The following is a 27,834-nucleotide window of genomic DNA, read 5'->3' on the forward strand; positions in this document are numbered from 1 at the left end:
CTCGGACTATTGCTAGAAAAATTTTCCACTTTGCATGACTGATTTAAAAGTATCCACTTTTCATATTATAATAAATATATACAGATTATTTATACAAAGTAAATATAACATGCAGTTAGTTAACTATCCAATTCAATCTAACACAAAGTGGTACATAATGATAACTAGACACTGGACAGTTTCTGTAGGGAAAGTATATATTTTATACAGGTATAACATAAAAAGTTGAAAAATACAGGTGTATTAAAAATATTAATTTTAAAATCAAATTGGAATCTTACTTCAAAAAGTACTGAGATAAAAAATAAAATCACAATAACAAATTTAAAAAATGTAACCCTTCTTTTGGCAGTTTTAACAAACTGTAAACCAAAATAACGCTTGCAGTTTATGAATTTGTGATTCTGGCTTTAATTCTTGTAAAAGTTATATTTATCATTGACAGAGGCCTGGCATGGCCGAGCGCGATAAGGCATGCGCTTGTAATCTGAGGGTCGCGGGTTCATCAGAGTCGCGCTAAACATCTCGCCCTCCCAGCCGTGGGGGGCGTTATAATGTCACGGTCAATCCCACTTTTCGTTGGTAAAATAGTAGCCCAAGAGTTGGCGGTGGGTGGTGATGACTAGCTGCCTTCCGTCTAGTCTTACTCTATTAAATTAGAGACGGCTAGCACAGATAGCCCTCGAGTAGCTTTGTGAGAATTTCAAAAACAAACATACAAACATTGACAGAGCTACACTGTATGTTTAAAGATGTCCATGGGTATATAGAAACTGATAAAGAAAATTAAAATTTTAAAGGAAAATAGGGATCCTTAGATACTTCTAGATTTGTATATGAAGTGACTAAAACAAAATAAATACTAATTGGATAGTTTTTAAAACGATTTTAAACACAAAGTTTGGTTCACATTCTTATACGTATAGCAAAATGTTTGTTTTGAATTTCACTCAAACCTAAGGTAGATTATGTGTGTCTTTTTATCGCAAAGCCACATCGGACTATCTGCTGAGCCCATCGTAGGGAATCGAATCACTGATTTTAGCGTTATAAAACCATAAACTTACTGCTGTACTGGCGGGAAGCATAGCAAAACGACAGTCGTTTTAAAAATCTATCCACTTAGTATCTCTTTACATATTTTGTTCTTTTTATTACAGCTTTTACTTTGTTTTGGATACGAATAATCAAAGATTCTTACTTTGTGCTGAAGATATTATTTTCATATATATAAATAAACTGTAACATATTTTTGTTGATCTAGAAGCTCTTCAAAGCAATTGTAATAAAAACTAAGAGAAAACTGAGTTTTTGTTGTTGATTTATATGAAAGAAAATCTTTTAAACAAAAAACAATCACACTATTTATAACCTCGGAGATGAATAAAATAACATAACGTATTATTAGAAAAAGCGCCCTCTGTTTCATTGAAATAATTGGTATTAACATTGTAGAGGTTAATTATATATTTAATACTATCATGTTTAAACTTTCTCTTCCTTTTTTAGTAACTAAATATTCACTGTAGATAAGCTGTTAATGCTATAATTGAAGAATCGATCTAGAAAAACTTGTAAATATTTGTAAAGTTCATGAACTTTTGCTGAACGAAACTCATACCTTATGAACGTACTTGAGAAACAACGTAAGGTTCTCTTCAAACAACATAAAATTATTATTTATGTTGATAAAGGAACACTAAGGTACAATGAAAGTACAAATGCTATAATGATGTCGTTTGTTCTCAACGTTTTGAGAGAAAGTATTATTCATGAGAATGTGAATTCGTGGTGCCTCACAAGGGTGTTTACAAATTTTCATGGATTAAGTTCCTGGTACTTTCATATTACTGGCCCTAGGTTGCTCCACTATCACTGTCTTTCGACCACTAATTGGCAAATCAGTGTTCTGATGTAGTTTCACCAGGTTTGCCACTCACCAAGTTATTTTCTAGTAAGATAAAAGGAGCCTTCTTTGCTTTCCATTGTTGTTTTACATTCATGTACTGATGATTTTAGTTTTCCCTCTATATAGGATTATTCATACCATTATTGTTTTTTCTTTGCAAAACTGTATTTCAGAGAATAGGTTAAGAGGTTGTTAACGTATTAGTTGATTATCGTTGTATAACCAGTGGTAACTGTTTATATAATGGTATACATAATTTGTGGTGTGATAACTTAATAATAAATCATAGTAAAACAATAATTTTTATTTATTTAACGAAGACGACAGTCTGACAAATCACAATGGGTTAAACTTCTCCACCAAGGACAGTGACCACGACACGTATTCTGGTAGTTGTGCAGAGTCATATAAAGGAGGATGGTGGTATGGAAAATGTCATTCCTCTAACTCAAATGGACTTTATCTGAACGGAGAACACGAGAGCTACGCCAATGGTGTGAACTGGAAGGCATGGAAAGGTTATCATTACTCTCTCAAGACAGTGTCAATTAAAATTCGACCCCTGAACTTTGATATTCTTGTAAATAACAGAAACATTCCAATGTGTAGTGTTTTATCTTTCCAAACTCTCGTTTTATTTGATATATAAAATTAACTTTTAAATTGATATTAAGTTTCTGGTTATACATAAGTTGGGATCAGGAAGCTGGTGAATTACGATGAAGAAAATAATAAGGTTTAGTTAATTTTGATTATATCAAGGAATAATTGGTCTTGAAAAATAAAAAAGGTTTATTATTTTTCCTTATTTTTATTCATTTACGAAAAACGTATTATTTTGAATCTTTTAAAAATATATTTTAACACTTATTTTGTGTTTGTTACATTTGAAGATTTCTAGATATGAGATATGTTATTCTATCTGAAACTGTTAAATAAAGATGGTGTGTTTCTACGTATTTGATTCAATAATGAATATTTAATATTTTTGGAGATGCAAGTTTAATATTCTTAAGATTATAAATATAAGTTCAAAATTAATAAAGTTATAGAGACAAATATTTTGTTGATAATGACCTTATACTCAAATTGTTTCCATGGTATATTTTGTTTTCATTCTATATTAAAAACAATAATCATAGAAACACTTTGTTTGTTATAAATCATTTTACATTTTCACTGAATCAGAAGAGCAAATACATAAATACAAGTCTTAAATACAAACTTGAAAAATTCTGAACATTAATGTGTATCACTTTCATTTGAAACTTATTTCGTAATCACAATTTTCAAAACATATTGACCAATGATTTGACATAACGGTGTTGCCGTAAATGAACTTCTACAATTAATGAAGCATTATCTCTTTCTAAAGTTAATTTTAAATTATTAAATATCTATGATTTTTTTTATTTCATATTTGTTCTTTGGTTACTCATTTTCATATCAATCCATTAACACTATGAGAATAGTGATTGCTAGCTGTATGTTATACTAAAATTGTTTGATTTGTTATTCGTTTTTCTATATCAATACAATTCGCTTTACATTTATTTTTTAATTCCTAAATTTTGCTAGCTAAAAACGTTAACTTATAAACTTGGATATGTTATAAAATATAATTTTAATTTAAACAAAATCACAAAATACTGAAGGTAAGAGACTACAAAGAAAACGTGTAAGTGTTTTTTAAAATAATAACACCATCTTTTAGAAAACACTTTCCAGTTAATAAGCATTTTATTTCACGTGTAATCTTTATGTTGATCCAAGTATAGAAACCTCATAATTCAAATAGAACTAAGTAAAATATGCCTATTTTGTGCCATATAACAATTTATATATCTTCAAATTAATTAAATTTTATAAGCTTTTTTTTCAGACATTTCTAAATAAAAATAACAAAATTTCAAACTTTGAAATATTTACGATTTTTAAAACAGAAAAATCTACATAAATAGAAATATGTACATTTGTAAAAATTTGTTACATACCTTTAGCTACATTTTAAAAAATATCTTGAATAAGCTAATATGTTTTACTACCTTATACCCTTAGCAATTTAGTTTTGAGTAAATATAACTATTGAACAGCTAAGCAGTATTTATATTTATTCATAAACAATTCTTAACATTTTCAGTGTCGGAATACTCTTATTTATTTCGAAGAAAATATTTTATTTGAGATTTAATTTTACAATTTTCTTAAGATATCTAAGAATATAAGCTTTGCCAGTTAGTTTACACATAGAATTAAGGTTCTGCGATCAAAGTCATAAAATAGAGAAAGAAGGTTCTGTAAAGAAGGTTACAAAAAAAAAAGGAAATAATCTCTCTGAACAAAGTTATATAACATGGAAATAGGACCTATTAGAAATCGTTATGCAACACGGATATAACGGGTAGTAATCAAGGTTATACAATATTCGAATGAGACTGTCAACATTTTTACATATCTTATATTTAACATCACTAAAGAACTTAAAGATTAAGAGTTGACAATAACTGTTTCATAAAACTTTATTTTTCTAAAGCCTATTGATTTTATAAATATTAATATATGAGTTGTTTAAAATAAAATACAAACCTTAACTAATGAATACACAAGTTATAAGTTTAGCGTACACCAATGTAAAAACAGTATCACTGTAGGTTTACATGTATTACTATTATTGTATGACGTTTAAGAAATAATTACGTTATTATTCTATTGTTTTGTTGTTAAATGTTGGATCGAAATTCATTTAAAGAAAGTCACAAAATTTATGAAACGTGCGATCAAATATTTTAACAGCGTTAGAACTCTATAATACATTGGGCGTAATCATGGAAATAGATTTTGAACGTCGTACGTTTGAAAACCATCCCCGAAAAATTGTTAATCAAAGAAAATTGTAACGGCTAATCCTGTTATCCGAATAGAGCATCTCAAGTATTGGCAGTGAGTGGTGTTAATTACCTGGTTTCTTTCTATAACATTAAAATTAAGAAGAAAATTGGTCGGATAAATCTCCAGTAATTTTACACATCATAATACAAACAGATAAATAATTGCAAAGTAAATTTATTTACTAGTGAATTACTTTCAAGTTTGATTGAAAGTAAAATTGTTAGTCCTTATTTATATGTCTTTATAATATTACCAACGTGTGTGGAGTTTTATCAAAAAGAGTAAGTCTTTGTCAAAACAAAGAAATAAATTCGTGTGAATAGCTTGAGCATATAAACAAGTTGTTAAAAGAAAACTTAAGGTGAAATCTGCAACGGATTTACTTCCACATATTTATTCAATATCGAGGTTTGTGTGAGTTGAATTTATTTTTCGAAATGCGTGTAACTTATACTATTAAATGTGTATTCTGAGATGCCCTCCTATTTCCTAATTTTATAGAAGATTTTGGAGTGTAGGAACACAAAATACACGTTTTACGAACGCACTAGAGTATTGATGGACCAATAGAAATTTCTACAACCTCACCTTAAAGACTTTTAACCCACTCGTCGAAAGACAGTATACATAACTCGTTTGATACAATTGGTATACTACAAATCTTTAAAGCTATAACTGTGAAACACTTATTGATCGGCAAACTACAGTTAATTTATCAAGAATGTTTATAGATTTCGAACATTACTATTTGTTTAACTTCAGCGGATTACCATCGAATTTTGGCATTTCTACGAAAACATTAGATAAAAGGAGCAGTTAAAAACTCACGCTCAATTAATGATAGGCTTGTTAGTTTTGCGTTAGATGAACAACACTTTTAACAACTCAAAATTATTTCGCTCATTGTGAACCCTCGATAAAATATTCAGTTCCACAGAGTAAGATTGTAAAACTTTCATATGTAAGTTTTCTTATTTGCAATAACCGATATTATGAATTGTATAATTATTTATAGTTTTAAATATGTTTTTGATAAGGAAGACAACTATGGCTATCAATATTATTAGCAAATGTCATAAATTTAATAGACATTAACATTTATTTAACTTTTATATCCAGTTTGAAGATATTTTAAATCGTAAAACGTCACGTAATGAATGGCAGACTTTTCCCAGGTAAATCATAATAATAATAAAAAATAAAGTGGAGATTCGTGAACTGTACTGAATGAGAGACAAACTTTAACCTAAATTAAAATTAAAATAATAATTCAATTTATATTTATCAGTTCCAACAAAATTTGATCATGTCTGAATATCAAGGTTTACTTGATTCATCCTCTAGAACAAGTAGAAAATATCATAAAAGTAAAATTGCCAAAATTTTAGCATAAGAAGTTAAGAAATAAATGAGATAAAATAAACTAATAACTCGTGTTACTGAAATACTAATTGATGATGATTTGTTGTTTGAGGAGGCATCAGTAGAATACCCTCGTGTCTCTTTCGGCCCGGCATGGCCAGATGGGTTAAGGCGTTTGACTTGTAACTTGAGGGTCGCGGATTCGAATTCCCGTCGCACCAAACATATTCGCTCTTTCAGCCGTGAGGGCGTTATAAAGTTACAGTCAATCTCACTATTCGTTGATGAAAGAGTAGCCCAAGAGTTGGCGGTGGGTGATGATGGCTAACTACCTTCCCTCTAGTCTTACACTGCTAAATTAGGTACGGCTAGCACAGATTTTCCTCGTGTAGTTTTGCGTGAAATTCAAAATCAAACAAAACTAAAGTACACGTCTAACAATAAGATCACGACTCTCACAAGGACTTTCGGTAGAGTTTTATTTATATTTTAAATGGTGGATTTTTAAACATAATACTATAAAATAGGGCTCTTAAAATCAGTTCGTTTTCCAATAAAGGGTAGATCTATTAATTTATAAAAGAATTGTAGTGTTGGATTATGATAGCTTCATTATGTATAGATAACAAATGATCATAAAAGTAATAAACTGTTAACCAACACGTATCGATTTATGTTATGTATTGTATACCATCCTTAAGACTATATTTTAATGTATACAGTGTAATTTGAAATTATTACCTAGCAAAACAATATAATATAAGAATACAAAAATAAATTCATTTTTTATCCATTTATATATTTGTTTATTTTTAATTAAGAACAAAGCTGCACAGTGGGCTGTCTGTTGCACTGCCCACTAGGGGTATTAAAACAAGTTTCTAGCGCTATAGCGGTATGTCTGCGGACTTATAACGTTAAAATCAGGCGTTCAATTCCTCTCGGTTTGCTCAGCAGATAGCCCGATGTGGCTTTGCAGTAAGAAAACACACACCACTACCATGTTTTACAATCAAACTTGTTTATCTGTCGATATATTTTATTAAACTTTTGATAACAGTATTAATTTGTATTCATTACTCTATCAAACGTTTATTTCCAAACTATTCTAATGCTATCTACAATTCTGTCAATATTTACTTGACGCTGCAATAGAAAATTTAAATACAATCTTACTTGTAACTAATCACAACTTTTAAAAACCTTTGTTTTTCAGCCACACAAAATATAAATTTATAATAACCTTCATTAGGCATATCTATTATCATGATAACTCAAAATTAATAAATTATTAACTAAAGTTTAATGATTGTCATCTACTCTCCCATAATTCATTAACTCTATCTTTAAATTCCATTTTCAAACTATAACGTTCAATGTTTTCACATTACATACACCTACCTTTATCAAACACTACTAAATAATACAGGAAGCACCGATACAATATCGATGTTATTTCATTGTAGTTAAATCTTTATATTTAACATTGGCCAACAAGGAATTTTGTTTACACTACGCATGATTAGTGTTTAAGAAATCTGATTCTACTGAATGTAGAATTATGTTTATCTTCTGTGTTTATTTTTCCTCTCAAGTTACTGAACTCTGAACAGGAAATGTCTACCCAGAAATTTAACATAAAACACAAGCGTTTAAATTATTTTCATATTGTCATAAACCTCAAACTTTACATTGGAGCAAGTTTTATTGATATTAAATTCAAGTTTGCTCTTCCAGGAAACTTCTAGTAAAGGGTGAGATACCGTTCGTTAGACTCTATAATATCTAATGATATTATGTTAACCTTTAAAATATGTAAAGTAATAATTTGAATATAGTTTAAAATGTTTTATGTACACTTCTATTTGTTTTATATCGGCATTGTTATAAATAAAAATGTGATTACTGAACTAATTTTAAATAAATTATTATAAATTTATTTACTCTAAATTTCTAAACTTTCAAATTATCCTGACAAATTATTTTGTAAATACACTTAACTATTTCTTTTAGGAGTGGTAATTTAGTTTTGCTCATGATCACTTGATCATAGTAATAATTAAAATAATTTATTTAAATCAATATTTAAAAGATATATTAAAATACACAGGAAGATTAATACAGTTCCTTAGTCTTTTAAAATAACAGAAACAATTGCTTATCGTGCTAGTTATACCTTATTGTAAAAATTGGAACAGTGTGAACATTTACATACACATATATTTTTCTTCTGATAAGTACTACACGAGAAAAGTGTTCGACTTTAACTCATATAAACTTTAATATTTTATGCATTAAACGTACTTCCTTTTGTTAAAAAAAAACAGATATTAAGAAGTCTAACTTTTAGCACTACATTTAAAAATTCTGTCACTGAAGATAAAATCAAACTTTCAAGTATAGTTTTTGTGAAAGTCGTGTCATTGTTGTAAGGACAGTACTGTTATTTACAACTGTGTTTTATTATTTATTAAAAGTTGTTGCACAGACCACAGTTATTTTTCTTGAATACCCAAAGGGTGAATTTTTTTAACTATTCTGTTTTGGTGCCATAAAGTGGAAGGGGAGAATCACCATGTCATAATTCACCACAATTGACACGGAAACCTTGTTGTATTTCAGCATAAGAAATAGCATTATTGTATTCATTATTTCCGTCACATAAACGGACGGATAGACAATCACACCATTGCTCAAATACTACATCATTAAACTTTCGTGTCAAATAATGTGCATACATCTACTAATTAAGTAACATAAACAATGTTATTTCACAGGGTTACAGGGTAAATATTAAATAATAAATTTGTCATTTCAATATTTTAATTTTTCATTGTCAGGCAATTTGTTTAAACCTCAACTTTCTATCATTTGAGCAGTACCTATTTATAACTAGCTAAACCAAAAATAAGTTATAAGAAATTATTTAAGAAAGTGTTTAATATAATTTAAGCTTGACCACATCTTAGTGTCGAACATAACTTATTCTAACCAACGCCTTTCCTCGTCTGTATGTGAAACGCCTTAATCAATTCTTCAAACAGTGTAATTACATTAATACTTCAAGTTCTCATGACTAAACACATTTTTATATTAAAAATTTCATATATTGAACATTTTCATAACCTAACACATTTCGTTAATGCCATTTTCGATTTGTTTCTTTTAATTTATCTTAAAGTTACCATGTGCTAGCTAATTTAGAAGTGACAATCTAAAGTTAGAAGAGATAATCAACAACACTAACAATTAGCTCTTGGACTGCTTTTTACCAACGGATAAAAAATTGATAATCATATAATAAGCTATCGAAGGCTGCATTTCTGTGAAGGATTTCGAACCCACAACCAGCAGATTGTCAGCCGAGCATCTCAACTACTGATGTTTCTTTAAATGTGTTGTTAAATATAAGATTTCAATAACTTGTAAATGGAAAATTTTATAAAGCTCTTAAGAACGATGTTTCGAAATAATGTATTGAATAAAGAAATATTAATTAAACCAATTTAAATGAAAATTTTACCGCGAGAATAATCAACTTATGTTATATTTAGAATTATTTCCATAATATGTTGTATTTATAATTAATTTATCAGTATGCTATATATACAATGATCACTAATATTTTGTATTTATAACGATTCATCAATATATTCTTTTTTTAGGAATAACTCACCTTATGTTGTATATACAATTAAACCACCCTATTTTGTATTTATAATTAGTATATTCTGTTGTATTCGGAATTAATCCACTCTATTTGTATCGGGTATTTAAATTAATGTTCAGATTTTTCTAAGAATCTTTTCAGCTTTGAAGCCAGAGAGAATGTTTTTTCAATAGCCTGTTACTGATTAATTTTGATGATGTCATGATTTTATATCTTCACACACAAGATATTATTTAGAGTTACTTGAGTGATCTATAACAAGAGAAAAAGTAAAAGTATTAAAAGCTAAGCAGAACAATCTATGTGTTATTAATAACATCATTAAAAATTGCATTTGTAATTTAAATGTTTGTTGGAGAAACGTGTTTAATACAGTTCATATATATCTTGTATGTGATATCATGTATCTGCAGTCCTGTATCATGTGGTGCGTTTTATTAACGAGAATACAAGAGTATGTATATTTTCACACATCTCGCAAACTCATGCTATCAGGCAACATTGTTTCACGATAACCATCTACTGAAGACAGCATCATGTGAGTCACGTCGTCACTATATATACACATCAGCATAACTGTCGTGTTCACCGTTCATATAGAGTGCATTAAGGTTGGAACGATGAAATTTCTTTTTCTACCAAGATACTGTAAAGGTTTGGGCACAGCTTGTTACATAAATGTCATTATTGTTGTTCTTTGTAGAAAAACTGTACCCATTCTTCAGGAATAATTTCAATAACGTTATTAGTATACAAATCTCGATGCTATTTTACAATAAGAAATACGACGGTGATCTACAAAACTATTGTTACCATTATCATGATATGCAAATAAATTATTACATTTATAAATTATTATTTCAAACTTTTAGTTCGTTGCCTTTAGATAAATCTAACAGTAACACTATATCGTCACGTGAACACCTACCGGTAACATTATTTCTTATTAATTTTGTATATAGAATTACCTTAAGTATTAAATTGACTTTCAAACATACTGTTTCTTAAACTAATATTGAAAACGTTGAATTACTACTTTTATCATACAAAATGGAAGATTTATTAACACAAAGTAATTCTGTGTAGTTTCTTAGCCCTGGGATTATTGATACCCTATTATTAATCTTGCAACTACTATTAAAAAGATAATTAAAGCAGTCTCTCCAAACATCAAAGACTTATTTCTAATAAGTGAAATGTGAATCACAAATACAATTGGATTGATGTTCCTGACATATTATACTGGTTTTAGCATCGGGGTCGTATCTTCATCTTCACATCTGGAACTGAGTATTTCTGTCCTTACCATGTACTCTATTCCACACCATCAGCAAAACTCTCATGTACATTGAGGTTGCAACCATGACATTTGTCGTACTACCAAGATCCTTTAAAGTTTTGAACACAGCTTGGTTCATAAATGTCATTATCCTTGTTATTTGTAGAAAATCTTTACGTTGTGTTCACCCAACCCGTTTCTTGTAACATGAATCAGTAACATAACATCAAGAAAAAAATTTTGATAAATAACTATCTGCAATATGTAAAAGTTTACTTAAAATTATATGATAACGATTTGTTGAAGAAAAAACAAAATATACACATATTAGAGACTTGGGACACCATTAGGCACATTACAGAGACGGAAAAGAAACGTGTAAGATAATAGATGTAATACCATATTGTTAAAGAGGACTTACTGTAACATATACCTTACACTTTAATCATCGGCAAAAATTATTTTACAGATTAATCATGATGACAACAAAGACATTGTAAAATAATCAAAATGTGCTGCAAGCAAAAATGTTCATCATGGTTTATAGAATCTAATGATATACAGGACAAACATTAATTATCAGAGATAAATAAAGTAGTTGAGGTAAAATACTTCAAGTAAATAAATAATATAATACTATTTTAACTAGATGAATGCAGTTATTTGAAACTAAACCTAAAGGGAATAATCAACTTAAGCAGAACATTTAGAATCATTGTTATCATAATTTTAATTGGAATAATATCAAATTAATTTAATATATGAATATCAAATCTCAACTAAATTTAATACAATCATAATAAATGTTTAGGATTTCAAATTTTGGTTGAAATAGTGATTCATGACCAGGAGTTGTAGAAATTGATTTATAAGAATTCATTTTCAATAAAGACAAAAGGTGGCAGCACCATTCAAGTCACGTGATTGGTCAATATGGTTTCTTCAATACCAGTTGAGCTTGCTATTAATAGAAATGTAATGTTCTGTATCTGTGATGTGTCTGCACGTAGTTGGTAAGCAATAATTTATTCATCGTTAACAAGTTTATATTAACACTATAATACTGTTAAATGATACAAACAATATTTCAAACTCTAATAATGTACCAGCAAACATCTTTTTAAACGATATCATTGATTAATATCGTTAAAAATTTTACCTGGATCTTCCTGAGTAACCTTTAACATTGAGACGATAGTAAAGGTCTTCATTGTCTATCCTAAACTCCCGATACAGAACGAAGAGTTTTTCGTCTTCTTTTTATCTCAGAAAGAACTTGATGAAATTAATTTTTTGATTTGTTAAACTAAAAATCAAGTAACTTCATAAGAAAATAAAACATATTAATTTCTTTTGTTTGTGAAATTATTATTTAAAAAACAAATTTGTCAATTAATTAACACTAACAATAATAACAGTAATATAATTATATGCAAGATTAAGATTTGTTGATTAAAATTATCAATACTAATCACTAACAAACTATTGAAAAATTATTCTGTCTTGATTCAAAGCTCAAAAGATTGATAGAGTTATTAGAAACAAAATCATCATTCAACAAAATTTGTTTGGATTATCTTAAAGATTCGATAAGTACACAAGAGAGTAGATTCAATTTAAATACAACATAAGATTGACTAAGATTACGAAAAACTGACCTGAGGAAAAAAATGTATTCTAAAGATAGTTGGTATGTGTATTAAAAAGTTAATTAAAATGAAGAATAAAACAGTTGTCTCTTGAATACATAGGGTATATTAATTCTAAATACAATATAGGGTGGATTAATTGTAAATAAAATAAAGGATAGATTAATTCTAAATACAACGTAGAGTAGGTTAATTCTAAATACAGCAAAGGGTGGAATTACTGTAGAAACAACACATGGTGGATTAATTGTAAACACAAATAAGTTGGGTTAATTCCAAGTAAACAATATTTTAGAATCGTTTCAGATACACAAAAATGTAGATTTTTTCTCAGTGCCCAACAGAATAAATTAGTTTTAAATACAAAACAGGGTTTATTAATTCTGAACACAGCGTAACGTAGATTAATTCTAAATACAACGTCGAGTATGTCAGTTCTAAATACACAATAGTGTAGATTAGTTCTAAAAATATAATAATGTAGGTTAATTCTAAATCCATAACAGAGTGAAGTAATTATAATTACAACATAAGGATGATTAATTCTGAATACACAATAGCACGGGACAATTATAAATACAATACATTGACGATTTATTTCTAAATAATGGCATGATGTAAATAATTCTAAATATAACTTAATTGCAATTAATTATATCTTCATTTTTACTCTATCTAATTATTATTTCTTTAGTAAATATATGCTGTACATTATTTGAAAATACAGTTGGTAAAAGTTTTAAAATAAAAATTTCAAATGTAGTGAAATCTTACACATAACAACTAATTTAAATAACTACTGGATATATTGTTATGTGTTCAGTTTTAAGTTTAATTACTATGTCTTTTACTGCTGTTTAAAGCAACTATTGATAATAAGAGATTGTCTGACATGGTGGATCGCATCTTCATCAAGCCATGCTGACAGTGACGAAACGTTATCTTAAAACGTTGCATTTCTTTTACATTTTGTCTGTTTTTTGAATTTGAAAGTATTTGTGTGTACTTAATTCTGTTATTGAGTTACTTATGTATTTCTTTATTTGCCTAACTACATTAAAAATGGTTAGAAGTAATTAACATATCTGTAAGATGTTTTTTTCAAGTTGTACAAGGTCACAAACAATTTCTAAGTTATTTTCTGAGATAGAAACCTCTTATAGAACTTTGTTGATGTTCACTAAACACAACCAGAACTAACTGACTTCTTGGTAATATTTGTTAAGCTCGTGAATAGAAGCTTAGTGCTGGTGTCAGATGAAGTCGAGGAACTAGAGAGGAAAGATAAAAAAACTAACGCTAAACTCAATTTTCCTTTCAGTAGAATCAGACTTCTGAGAATCTGATCAAACACAGAGTAAACAAAATTCCCTATTCGCCAGTGTTAAGTACATGGATTAAACTACAGTGAAATAACATCAACATTGTATCGGTTCTTCCTCTATTATTTAGTACAGTTTAATAAAGGTAAGTGTTAGTAATGTTAAAATATTGAACGCTATAGCTTGAAAATGAAATTTAAAGGCAAATTTAAGAAATTATGCGAAAATGTAAGAGAAAAATTAATAATTTTTATTTTATGATATATCAAGTATGAATTAATTTGATAGTAGAGATGACTATTACTATTATGAATTTTGTTCTATATTGTTATAAATTTCTGAGTGAACTAAATTAAAAAAAACAAAAATATAGTTCTTGAAAGAGGCGACTTGTTACAAATAAGATTTTGTCTCAATATTTTATTATACAGTTAACTGAAACTACAAGAGTTTTATAAAACTTTGATATAATATGATAATCATTTTTAGTAGAGTTAGGATAAAACTTCGATACAGTGAAAACCAATATTAGTAGTTCCTGGATGAATGTGAAGTTTATTAGCAACTAGAATCAATATATAGATGAAAAAATCTATAGGTTTGTAATACAATATAAATTCATAAATGACAAATTTCAACATGTTTTATTGTGTGAATAACATTTTTTCCCAGATGATGTGACTTAAAATTAACCAAATGATGATCAGTATCCAACCTGTGATGATTCTTCTTCTGGTTCATCAAAGGTGTCAGATCGAGACAAACCTCAAGCGATGTGAAATGACATCAGTATCAACTGTACTGGATTCAATCAGTGTACTGGTTACACAAGCTAAAAATAAAATACACAGCGATGGTAAATTAACGTTTACAATTCTTTTCTGTCAACATCTAAAACCGGTGAATACTTGGACATTAACAGTTTGCGTTACAATGTTTTGTAATTTTTTATCGTAAATTTTTGTCAGAACTTTGCTATTAGAAATATTCATCACTTGAGACATCTTTTTTATCTTATGTTTAAGATATATAAAATTATTTAAATAAATCCCGAAAGTATGTTTGTAGAATTCCAACTCTAAAATTCGGGTATCGATACTCGTAATGGATAGAGCACAGATAGCCTCTTGTGCAGCTGTGTACTAAACAAACAAAATTTTGAAAACATATTTTATTATTTTTGCTTTGCTATCTTACGTAAATTCCATTTTATATGCTTTGTGACCACAAGAAATGGAATGTCTTCAAACCTCTTCTGGACCAAGAGACTGTACAGATGTTTTCCTTAATGGAAACCATACTAGTGGAGTGTATCGTATTTGGCCAAAGTTCTGGATGTTTACAGGAAGTTTCGATGTTTACTGTGATATGGATACTGATGGCGGAGGCTGAACGGTAAGTGTACAAAGAAAAAAGGTCAATTTTATCTTATTTTAAACTCATTTTCTTATGGGTTTCTAGATGTCAGTGGAAGTCTTGATATAAATAAATATTTTTTGTTTTTGTTTATTGTTTTATTTTGCTATGTTTTGGTTTCAAGGAACATAATATATATGCTTCGATATATTTGCAATAACTGTACAGCTGAGTAACTAGACACAATAGCATACTATGGTGTGGTAGTGTAAGAACAGGTTTGGATAACTGTTCACCTGAGTGAGTATACACAACAGTATGTAAGGAAGTTGTAGTGGTATAACAAGATTGGATAACTGTAGAGCTGAGTGACTTGACACAACAGTATATAAGGATGTTGCAGAGTAAAAACACCTTTGGATACCTATAGAGCTAAGTGACTAGACGCAACAGTATGTAAGGATGTTATAGTGTAAGAACAAGCTTGGATAATTGTATGGTTGAGTGACTAGACACAACAGTATGTAAGTATGTCGTGTAGTATGAACACGTTTGGATAACTGTAAAGTTAAGTTACTAGACACGCCACAACGTAAGGATGTTGTAGAGTAAGAAAAATTTTGATAAACAGTAGGTCTAAGGGAATAAACACAACACTATGAAAGAAAGTTGTAGAGTAAGAACAAATTTGGATATCTGTACAACTGAGTGACTGTACACAACAGTATAAAAGGATGTTGCAGAGTAAGAACAAGTTTGGGTAACTGTTGGTCTGAGAGACTAGACACAGTGGTTTCATGAGGTTATCCTTGTATTATTGCCTCTCCTGATGTGCTGACTGTTTACAGTTTTGTAACTCATCTTCAATGTCTACTTTAAGTACCTTTTCACTGTCTATACCTCAAGTTTTGGTAACCTTTGAATTACTCTCGAAATTCCTGCAACTCCTTTGTCACGTCCATTGCAATGAAACTATAATACTGGCAGATTCCCTTTCTATATGTTGTCATCACAGTCATGGTGAACTTTTAAAAGGATTTAGCTGTAGTGAAATCAGACATCTATCATATAAAATTTATTTATTTATTTATTTTGGACATTTGAACAGCAGCTGGTTTCAATACCAAGTACAATATTCAGTCTTTTAGGTATGAAACAACACATAGATTGTTTGGTTACATTTCTGCTGAATAACTTTGACCGAATTTTTATATATCACTTACATATTTAGTTTTCATTACGGCATTGGCAATAGAATTCAGGGTATTTGAAATAACATACTGTTTAGGAAATCTATCTCCTTTTTGTCAATCCAGCAGCAGTAGTTTCATCAAAGGTTCAAATTAACAAATATTTCCACAGGCTTACATAAACCATGCTCATCAACAGGGCCTTCAATTACGGTGAGGACTTTCTTTCTTATGTCCTCAATTGCACTGTGCAAAAAAACTTTTACTTTTTCTTGTTTCTGTGCAGAAAGTGTTATTTTCCAATTGCTTATACCTAAAGTAAATGGAAAAGATCTATTTTACTTTTCAAACTTTGTTTTTGTGACCTGGGTAATGAAATTTTCAAATTTACCCATTTTCAGAACACTCCAGGTAAATTCAATGCTGAGTGGCTGATAAATAATTTTCTCGGGCTTACACGAATTTTCAAGAACTTTCTGGAATGTTGTAGAACTTTTAAAATTTTTAGAATTTTCTAGAACTTTCTGGAATGTTGTAGAACATTCAAAATTTTTTAGAATTTTCTAGAACTTTCCGTAGTGATATATATATATATATATACAGGGGCTCACCTTTCAACATTCCAATTTAGTTCTAACATCCTAAGTGAAATCATAGACCAATGTGAGTTTATCAGAGATGGCATCAAGAAGATGTAAGCGTTCTCCAGGCGCACTCTGCTGTGTATGTGGCCATTTTCTTAACACAAGAGCGAAAAAGTACCTTGTGACAACATCTGCTAAAATATGAGAAACCTACAAGGCATATTTTGGCATGCCTGTCGGAAATTAAGACAAACCCTGGGCGCCTCACTTTACCTGCGAGCACTGCAGAAAAACTCTAGAAGGTAAGACGGATAATTTTTCCTTGTTTAATTAGTGAGATTTTATATTATAGAAATTTTAGACACTTTAAAATTTAAATATCTTTCGGTGCACTTCAAAGAGAAATACAACAGCGTTAAGACCTTGCTAGAAGAATTGAGTATGATGGGACGTTATCAGATACTTCAAAATGGTGGCATTCCTGATGTGTCCCCAAGGAGGATTTACTATTTCTCTCTGTTATTTTTGCCTTTAGGACAACAGAAACACCGCAGCGCACTATAATAGGAAGCACTAGCCACAACAAACCGATGTCTCTGTGGGGCGGCACAATGTCAAGTGTGAGCCACTGGTGCATCTTCAGAAGGTGTTGTTCCTACCACTGCACATAAAATTGGATCTTATGAAACAAGTTGTCACATCTCTTGATAAGGAGTCTGCAGCCTTCAAGTACCTTCGAGACTTCTTCCCTAAGCTATCTGAGGCAAAGGTCAAAGCTGGTGTCTTTGTTAAAACGCAAATAAAGATTATCCTGGAGTGTACAGAATTACCCAAGAAACTCAGTAGGAAGGAAAAAAACGCTTAGAGCAGCTTTGTCGCAGTGGTTTGAGGCTTCTTGGTCAATCACAAGGCCGAAAATTATGAAATTGGTGAAGATTTGGTGAAGAACTACGGCAAAATGTCCTTGACGCTCATCTTGATAAATTCAAGGATAATATGAGAGCATACTCAGAGGAGCAAGGCGAGTGCTTACACCAAGATATACTGAACTTTGAACGCTGCTACCAAGGGGCATATAACGAAAACATGAGAGGAAAATATATTTGGGGGCTGATACATTGAAGTGATTTACATTACAGTCGCAAATCTCGATAAACTACCAAATTCTACACATTTTTCTTTAATTCTGTATAATTTTAGTATAAATACATGTAAATCTTGAATCATATGTTGTTTTATTCAGACATTATGTAAATGAAAATGTGCAAATTTGTCCGTTTTTACATAGAAAACAGGTTAATTTCTAAAATTTCATCATCCAGGTCAGAAAAGCAAAGTTCGAAAGGAATAAAGGTCATTTTCTGTACTTTTACAACATGAGCAGTTAAGAAATAACACACACTATCCAGGAACATAATTTGTGTTACACAGTGTTATTTCCTGAACTGTCATTCATCACATGATTCCAACAATGAATCTCACATTCCCTCGGCTGAGTAAGTCATGGGTTTATGTAAACATGGATTATTACACAGTAGATGTCTGTGACTTGTTGGCAATAAATTCAAATAATAAACGTACAGCAAACAATCTACTTCTTTTGAAATGGTATATATTCAAAACGCTATAGGAAACCACAAACTTACTCAATAATCTAAATGATAAGACTAACAATTTTCTCTACTCTCAACAGAACAGTATCAGTGAATAATTCTCCTAAGTTACTCCGTTATGTACCATAATTCTATTCTGAACTTAAAATAATTGTCTTCCTTTTCAAAGTCCACACAGACGGTTTTAATTACTTTTGAACACCGTTTGACAGGATAAATCATTCTCCTTATTTCTATTAAGTTGTGAAACACTATTTAAATATCGACCGTTAAGGCTGGTCACTCTTAAGTCGGCTGAGTTCTCTAAACTATGCAAGCGGCTCCTATTAAATAACACTCATTTAAACTGATTAGAAATATACCGAAGGTTTCACTTATGTGACGTCAACAACATTAGTAAAGTCTAGACAACATTGTATTTGCAAACACAATGTACGATTATTACTGAGTTTCGTAATTAAACTTATCGTAAGTGGTTTCTTTATTTTGAATTCGCGAAATGCTACACGACGTCTATTTGCTCTGGTTGTCCCCAGTTTAGAGGGAAGGCACAACAACGACAGCAAATTCTTGGGCCATTGTTTTACACTCCTGAAACTGATGACATGTCAAGTGGAAGGGTTTCTCAGGTTGAAAGTCGATCGCCCTGACCACCTAGCTGATCGTATTTATGGCTTTTAAAATTATTAACTTTTAATTAACTTTGTTGTTACAAGAACTGAATAGTTATTAAATATTAATTTATAAAATAAATTATATAATAAAACCTACACCTAACTGTCTTGTATATCCAACAGATATCATAGTTTTTTTTACTCGTCGTGGATTTAACAATTTTCTACAAGTATACTATAGAACTTGAGTCACGTTTAACCATGGCCCGTCATGGCCAGGTGGGTTAAGGCGTGCGACTCGTAATCTGAGTGTCGCGGGTTATACTATAGAACTTGAGTTACGTTTAACTAATAACCTAATTAAATACAGAAACTTCCACCCGTATGAACCCTTCCTTCGGACGACAATAATTTCTGTTCTTTGTGCTTCACACTGTTTATTGCACATTACGTAACTTTCTTGTGGTTTGAAATTTGCCACTGAATTTTGACCACCTTATTTTATTCTGTGGTCTTGCAGCAAAGAACATTTCACTTGGTGCATTTGGCCACTGATAAAAATCAGTTTAAGCTCATGTGTTTATCCAATTGAACCAGAAAATAACACGCAAAACAAACAAAAGATTTGTAAAGTGTGTTAATGTGTGTGAATAACTGATGCTGGTATTTTGAATTGTCCGTCATATATTGATGTCACAGTTCGTAATTACGTCAAATATAAGCTGTTCAGTGCAGAATTTTATTTGTTTGGAATATCGAAGTCCTAGTTAATTGTTTAATAAACCTTTAATCTTGAATAACTGATAAATAAGAAAAGAACAATATTTCTACGGAATTACAATTTTGTTGAAGTTCCTAACGAGGTAAACACAGATATTTTAAACAAGTGTATTATATTTCTTCTCATCCTACAATGATATCAAAACAACTTATAATTAAAATCTTGGTTTATTTTTGTTGAAATAATGAAACCAATGTTAACATTTTTGTAAAATGTAACACCAGCGTAAAATTAAAGTTAAAATACCTCAAGTACCACACCAAAGTTCTATTGTCATAGTTATACACAATTTTTAGAATCTTGAGGTAAAAGTTTATTTTCACGAGATATTAAGTTTTAATAAGAGAAATGTTTGTAAACTGTTACTTTCCTTTTTATTGATCCATAAAATAAAGAAAACTAGATTTGGAATTTAAATATTATTTTTCAATTATGATCAAGAAAAAATAATGAGAATATTAGAACTGTTGTTTACTGATTGATGTTGCTAAGTAAAACTTAGAATATAAATATTAATTCTATTAAATTTTTCATTTTTATTAAAACATAAATAACACAAGTACAACATAGTTTAATTTCATATTTACAATTATTCTTATTTTCACTCCATATTAATTAGATTCACATAAAGAAATTCTCTTTAGGTGATTCAAAGACGGGGAGATTATGGAAACCCCACAGATTACTTCTACAATTCATGGCAAGAATATAAAATGGGCTTTAGAGACATCAAGAAAGATTTCTGGCTGGGTATGATAATACAGTAGTAGGAATAGTTTTTAATATCAATTGTATGTAACTACAATAGAAATATATAATGTAAACCGTATAGAGAATACTACATGTAATAAATATTAAAGCGTTAATTTTCACAATTTGCTTTAAAGAAATGGACATCATTCATAAATATTATGAAATTTAATCATCAGATTTTACTTTTACATCTTGTTATAACAGTTATTATTGTTCGTGTTAATTAATTGAAAACGTATTTATTGCAGTAATTATTGCATAAACAAAATTAATCAATGTATCTGTTTTCTCAGGAAATTACTAGATTTTTGCTTTAACGAACCAAGGAACTTATTCAATCAGGTTTGATCTGAGAGACAAGGAAGATGAAAAACGGTTCTCCCTCTATCGGGAGTTTAGGATAGATAATGAAGAATTGTACTATCGTCTACATATTAAAGGTTTCACGGGTGATGCAGGTAATGTGTAATAACAATATTGATCAATGATATTGTTTGTATATATGATTAGTAGTACATTATTACAGTGGGATATATTGTTTGTATTATTTAACAATGTACATCTATACATAACGCATTTTCGTGTGAATGTAGACATGTAAACTCTGAACAAAATTTTGCCTCAACGTCTATGTACAATATATCACACATATAGAATATCACACGACAATGATTATCGTCATAAACCATAATTTTTCTTAATATTTAATCCTGTTCTTTATTATTAAGTATCAACTTTACTTAAGAAGAATTCTAACTGTACTATAAATATTGTTATGATAATAATATTTAGTACTTAATAGTAGGAATCAAAAAATGTTTGTAAATACTTTGGAAGTAAGAAACCTTTCCGTTGAATTCTTAAACCAAAAACTAACCATTCAGTGTATTAGTTTCAATATATCATTTGCATATGTACTGATAATACGCTAAATCATTAATATCTTCATTAAACCAATTTAGAAATGTCTAAAACAGAAACTGTTTCGTCTACCACTTACTTGATGATTTCAGCGAGGCTGGCTTCTAGACGGCTCTGACTTTTGCTAGATAATATTTCCAATTTGCATGACTGATTTTAGGGTATCCATTTATCATATTATGATAAATATATACAGTTATTAATACAAAGTAAATATATCATGCAAATACTTAACTATCCAATTAAATTCAAGAGATAACCGTACATAACGATAAATAGACAAGTGCCGGTTTCTAGAGGGAAAGTATATATCTCATAAAATTATAAAATAAAAAGTAAAATCAAAAATCAAAAAATTACAAGTGTATTAAAAATTATGAATTTTAAAATGAATTTGGGGTCTTGCAACAAAAGTAATGAACTAAAAAGTAAAACCACAATAACAATTTTACACAATTTAATCCCTCTTTTGGCAGTTTTTACAAACTGTAGGTCAAAATAACGATTGCCGTTTATGAATTTGTGATTGTGGGTTTAATTCTTGTAAAAGTTATATTTATCATTAACAGGACTACACTAAATGTTTGAAGATTTCCATGAACACATAGAAACTGAAAAAGAAATGGAACAAATTAAAATATTAAAGGGAAATAGGGTCATTGGCTATTTCTTGATTTATATATGGAATACCTTAAATAGAATAAATACTATTTGGATAGTTTTAAAACGATTTTCAATACATAGTTTAATTGACATTCTGATGCGTATAGCGAAATGAAAAACGTTTCAAAATAAACCCAAATTGTATCTTTCTGTATATTGTTGTTCTTTTTATTACAGCTTTCATTTTATTTTGGATACGAATACCAAAGACTTTAGTTTGTGCTGAAGATATAATTATTTTCATATCTATAAATAAACTGAAACATGTTTTGTTGCTCTAAAACCTCTTCAAAACAAATCTAACGAAACTAAGAGAAAACTGTGTTTTTATTGTTGATTTATTTAAAAGAAAATCGTTTAAACAAAATACAATAATTTTATTTTAAACTAGGAAATTAATAAAATAATATAACGTGTTTTAGAAAAATCGTCCTCTATTTTATTGAAATAATTGGTCTTAACATTGTAGAGGTTAACTGTATATTTAATGTTGTTGTTGTTTTAAATTTAGCACAAAGTACACAATGGGCTATCTGTGTTCTGCCCACCATGGGTATCAAAACCCGTTTATTAGCGTTGTAAATCCGCAGACATACCGCTGAGGCACTGGAGGATATATATTTAATACTATCAGTACTATACGTACTTGAGAAACTGCCTAAGGTTCTCTTCAAACAACATAAAATAGTTATTTATCTTGGTAAAGGAACACTAAGGTACAATAAAACTATAAATGCTATAATGGTGTTGTTTGGTCTCAACGTTTTGAATACAAGTATACATGAGATTATGAAATCGTGGTGTCTCACAAGGGTATTTATACAAATTTCCATGGATTAAGTTTGCGATAGTTTCATATTACTGCTCCTTGGTTGCTCCACTATCACTGTCTTTCGACCACTAATTGACAAATCAGTGTTCTAATGTAGTTTCACCAGGTTTGCCACCCACCAAGTTATTTTCTAGTAAGATGAAAGAAGCCTTCTTTCCTTTCCATTGTTTTACGTTCATGCACTGATGATTTTAGTTTTTCTTCTATATAGCAGTATCCAAACCATTGTTGTTTGATTTTCTTTCTTTGCAAAATTGTCTTTCAGAGCATAGGTTAAGAGATTATTAGTTCATTATCGTTGTCTAACCAGTTGTAACTGTTTATATAATGGTATACATAATTTTTGTTTTGATACCTTAATAATAAATCACAGTCAAAAAACAATTTTTTATTTCTTTAACCAAGGAGACAGTCTGACAAACCACGACGAGTTAAACTTCTCTACCAAGGACGGTGACCACGACACGTATTCTGGTAGTTGTGCAGAGCTACATAAAGGAGGATGGTGGTATGGAAAATGTTATTCCTCTAACTTAAATGGACTTTATCTGAACGGAGAACACGAGAGCTACGCCAATGGTGTGAACTGGAAGGCATGGAAAGGTTATCATTACTCTCTCAAGACAGTATCAATTAAAATTCGACCTCTGAACTTTGAGATTCTTGTAAATAACAGTAACATTCCAATGTAAAAAGTAGTGTTTTATCTTTCCAAACTCTCGTTTTTATTTGATACATAAAATTAACTTTTTAAATTGATATTAAGTTTCTGGTTATACATAAGTTGGGATCAGGAAGCTGGTGAATTACGATGAAGAAAATAATAAGGTTTAGTTAATTTTGGTTATATTAAGAAATAGTTACTCTTGAAAAATAAAGAAGGTTTATTATTTTTTCTTATTGTTATTCATTTACTAAAAACGTATTATTTTGAATCTTTTAAAAATATATTTTAACACTTATTTTGTGTTTGTTACATTCGAAGATTTCTAGACATGAGATATGTTATTCTATCTGAAACTTTTTAAATAAAGATGGTGTGTTTCTACGTATTTGATTCAATATTGAATATTTAGAATTTTTGCAGATGCAAGTTTAACATTGTTAAGATTATAAATATAAGTTCAAAATGAATAATGTTATAGAGACAAATATTTTGATAATGACCTTATACTCAAATTGTTTCCATGGTGTATTTTGTTTTCATTCTATATTAAAAACAATAACCATAGAAACACTGTTTGTTATAAATCATTTTACATTTTATATGAATCAGTAGAGCAAATACATAAATACAAGTCTTAAACACAAATTTGAAAAATCCTGAACATTAACGTATATCACTTTCATTAGAAACTTATTTCGTAATCACAATTTTGACCAATGATTTTACATAACGGTGTTGCCATAAATGAACTTCTACAATTAATGAAGCATTATCTCTTTCTAAAGTTAATTTTAAATTATTAAATAGTTATTCTTATAATATTTTATTTATTTCATATTTGTTCTTTGGTTACTTATTTTCATATTATTTCATTAACACTATGAGAATAGTGATTGCTAGCTGTATGTTATACTAAAATTGTTTCATTTGTTATTCGTTTTTCTATATCAATACAATTCCCTTTACATTTATTTCTTAATTCCTAAATTTTGCTAGCTAAAAACGTTAACTTATAAACATTTTGGTTATGTTATAAAATATAATTTTAATGTTAATGATGGGCCCAACTATTAGCAAGTTTTACCACTTTTTCCACACAATGAAACATTTTGAACAATCTGTGAAATAATGTATCTCAAGACGACTGGTATGGGAATTAACACTTTTATTAAAATAAAATAACAACACTTCGATCTTTTTAGGTAATTTTCAGAATAACAAAGACAGAGTTTGCAACAGTTGTTGTCTGCTTTATTTGTAAAGGTGTTAATACTCATACCAGCCGTTTTGGGATACATTTTTTTTCAAATGGGCTTGTCGTCATCACGAATGTGTTGAACAGCATGCTACCCGATAAACAGTTTATATGTGATTTTACAATATTGACTTTGACAACTGCCTATTACTAGTTCAGTTCGTAAATAACGAATAAATGTTTTAACTCATCTTTCATTTCTCATGTTCCATTTCCTTGTGAACAAGTCGTCGTGGAAGGTAAACTTTCATAATGTAAAATACAGAATACACTTTCTAAACAAAATCACAAAATACTGAAGGTAAAACATTACAAAGAAAACATGTGAGTTTTTAAAATAATAACACCATCTGAAGAGAGCAATTTCCAGTTAATAAGCATTTTATTTCACTATTTCACGTGTAATCTTTATGTTGATCCAAATATAGAAACTTCATAATTCAAATAGAACTAAGTAAAATATGCCTATTTTGTGCCATATAACAATTTATATATCATCAAATTAATTAAATTTTATAAGCTTTCTTTTCAGACATTTCTAAATAAAATAACAAAATTTCAAACTTTGAAATATTTACGATTTTTAAAACAGAAAAATCTACATAAATAGAAATATGTACATTTGTAACAATTTGTTACATAGGTTTAGCTACATTTTAAAAATATCTTGAATAAGCTAATACGTTTTCACCAACTTTTACCCTTAGCCATTTAGTTTTGAGTAAATATAACTATTGAACAGCTAAGCAGTATTTATATTTATTCATAAAAAATACTTCACATTTTAGTGTCGGAATACTCTTATTTATCTCGGAGAAAATATTTTATTTGAGATTTAGTTTAACAATTTTCTAAGATAGCTAAGAAAATAAGTTTTACCAATTAGTTTGTATACAGAATTAAGGTTCAACGTTATAAAATATTGAAAGAAGGTTACACAAAAAAGAAATAATATCCCTGAACAAAGTTATATAACGTGGAAATAGGACCTGATGGAAATCGTTATACAACACGGATATAAGGGGTAGTGGTTAAGGTTATACAATATTCGAATGAGACTGTGAACATTGTTACATATCTTATATTTAACATGGCTAAAGGGCTTTAAGATTAGGAGTTGGCAATAATTGTTTCATGAGACTCAATTTTTCTAAAGCCTATTCATTTTATGAATATTAACATATGAGTTGTTTAAAATAAAATACAAATATTAACTGATGAATATACAAGTTATAAGTTTAGCGTACACTAAAGTAAAAAACAGTATCATTGTAGGTTTACATGTATTACTATTACCGTACGACGTTTAAGAAATATTTAGGTGATTATTCTATTGCAATATATTATTGTTAAATGTTGGATCGAAATTCATTTAAAGAAAGTCGCAAAATTTATGAAATGTGCGATCAAATATTTTAACAGCGTTAGAACTCTATAATACATCGGGCGTAACCTTGGAAATAGATTTTGAATGTCGTACATTTGAATACCATCCCCCCAAAATTTTAATCAAAGAAAGTTATAACGGCTAATCCTGTTATCCGAATAGAGCAACCCAAGTTTTGGCAGTGAGTGGTGTTAATTACCTGGTTTCTCTCTATAACATTAAAATTAAGAAGAAAATTGGTCAGATAAATCTCCAGTAATTTTACACATCATAATACAAACAGATAAATAATTGCAAAGTAAATTTATTTACTAGTGAATTACTTTCAAGTTTGATTGAAAGTAAAATTGTTTGTCCTTATTTATATATCTTTATAATATTACCAACGTGTGTGGAGTTTTATCAAAAAGAATCAGTCTTTGTCAAAACAAATTCGTGTGAATACGAGGTCTGTTCAAAATACGCGGACTGAAGTCATAAAACAAAATGTGCTTTATTTAGAAGTTACAGGTCTGGGACCCCTTCAAAGTACTCTCCTCCCCAACGCACACACTTATCCCAACTGTGTTTCCACTTGTTGAAACAGTCATGGTACTCTTCTTTTGTAATGTCCTCCAGCTCCTTCGTCGCATTTGCCTTAATCTCGAGAATCGTCTCAAATCTTCTTCCTTTCAAGGGTCTTTTGAGTTTTGGGAACAAAAAAAAATCGCAAGGAGCAAGGTCAGGTGAGTAGGGGGGTGGGGAAGAACAGTGATCGAGTGTTTGGCCAAAAACTCACGAGTTCTGAGGGCTGAATTTCGCAGCAACGCGGTGCATCTTCAATTTTTCGGTCAAAATCTCGTAACAAGACCCAACTGATATCCCACACTCTTCAGCAAGCTCCCTGACAGTCAGACGTCGATTTGCCCGCACCAGGGTGTTGAGTTTGTCGACGTGTGGGTCGTCAGTTGACGTGGAAGGACGTCCAGGACGCTCATCATCTTCAATGGACTGTCGACCATCCTTAAAACGTTCATGCCACTTGAAACATGCCGTACGCTTCATAGCAACATCACCATAAGCCGTGTTAAGCATAGCAAAATTTTCAGTCGCAGATTTTCCATGTTTAACACAAAATTTCACAGCAAGTCGTTGCTCC

The 27,834-nt window shown here is 29.7% G+C and overlaps 1 pseudogene across 1 annotated transcript in view; it reads left to right on the plus strand.

Moving 5' to 3' along the window:
• Positions 1 to 24,279, plus strand: part of LOC143242884 (techylectin-5A-like) — a 44,804-nt pseudogene extending 20,525 nt beyond the window's left edge. The window contains exons 5-8 of the transcript XR_013023388.1: positions 15,312 to 15,475; positions 20,863 to 20,968; positions 21,265 to 21,429; positions 23,793 to 24,279. The product of XR_013023388.1 is annotated as a techylectin-5A-like (transcript). The remainder of the gene's footprint in view (positions 1 to 15,311; positions 15,476 to 20,862; positions 20,969 to 21,264; positions 21,430 to 23,792) is intronic.
• The last annotated feature ends 3,555 nt before the right edge of the window (positions 24,280 to 27,834 follow it).

This window comes from Tachypleus tridentatus, chromosome 1 (genome assembly GCF_004210375.1).
Source record: "Tachypleus tridentatus isolate NWPU-2018 chromosome 1, ASM421037v1, whole genome shotgun sequence".
NCBI classification, from domain to species: domain Eukaryota; kingdom Metazoa; phylum Arthropoda; class Merostomata; order Xiphosura; family Limulidae; genus Tachypleus; species Tachypleus tridentatus.